Source organism: Alosa sapidissima, chromosome 12 (assembly GCF_018492685.1).
Source record: "Alosa sapidissima isolate fAloSap1 chromosome 12, fAloSap1.pri, whole genome shotgun sequence".
Taxonomy (NCBI): Eukaryota; Metazoa; Chordata; class Actinopteri; order Clupeiformes; family Clupeidae; genus Alosa; species Alosa sapidissima.
In genome coordinates, this window is record NC_055968.1 from 29,916,729 (window position 1) to 29,918,044 (window position 1,316).

A 1,316-nucleotide genomic window follows, 5' to 3' on the forward strand; every position below is an offset into this window, starting at 1 on the left:
TTATATTATAATATATGTGGGTGTTTACGAGAAGCCAGACATTGAACCAGCCTCTTACTCATTCACTGCAGTCTCTTTTGGGAGACGTCCCCTCTCTCTCATGTCTCTCTCTCGATGACTTGCCCTGTCTGTCACACTGTCGAACAGCCAAACAAATTAAGTCAAGCGAGAATGAATGATTCCATGACTTTGTTCAGATCAAGAGTCAGCTAAATCATCATCGTCGTCACAAATGTAGGCAAGGCAAGTTGAATGATAGTCCAATATGTGTGTTTGTGATGTCAACACACACACACACACACACACACACACACACACACCCTGGATGGACCCTGGATGTGACCTATGCCTACCACAGACAAATACCAGACTACCTCTTGTAATATCAGAAGCTAGCCTAATAATAAATAATTATAGGCATATTATGGTTTCAAAATGCTAAATCACTGAAATTGTTGTGTTAATATCCTAATTTTTGTTATTATTATTGGCCATATTATTGCTAGACATATTATTATTATTGGTAATATTATGATTATTATTTAGAATGATAATAAATTCATTCATTTATATTCATTTAGCAGACAACGAAACACAACCAGACACAACCAAAGTGGTAGGCCTATAGCCTAGTGTAGTAGTTGTAAGTGCCTAGCTGGATTAAAAATTAACCTACCTGGATTAAAAATGAAATCGCCAAAAATAGAGAATACGTAAATAACAACAACGACAACAACAACGACAATAGCATAATAATAATAATAATAATAATAATTGAAATTTATTGAAATTGAAGAGTTGAAATTGCAACTGCACAAAGTAGCCTAGGCTAGGCCTAATAAAAAAGACATTGAAATGTCAAATAGGCCTACCAGTGATTTTTTTGGTTAAATAAAATAATGGTCTAGTCTAGACTGAATGGTCTAGTTAGTATCATTTATACCAAAGATCCTGGTTTGACTTTATAAACTATCTATCTATCTATCTATCTATCTAGCTATCTATCCTTTACCGTATCTTGCTTACTATCAGAGAATGTCTATACTATGCATTACCTGCGTTGCCTCACACCACTATGGTTCAGACCATGAGAGTTAGTGAGAGACATTCATATTTTTCAGCATACCTGATTTTTGTGATGTAACCGTTTTATTCACCGACTGTTAAAGCTGTTGTGATTTTATAATGTTAGTTCCCTATTCATAAAATAAATAAATCCACATTATATGGAAAAGTGGACAGGAAGGTATGCTCCACGGTCTACAAATACCCTGTGTTTTTCAGTGTTTTAAATGGACACATCCAATCCCTGAACA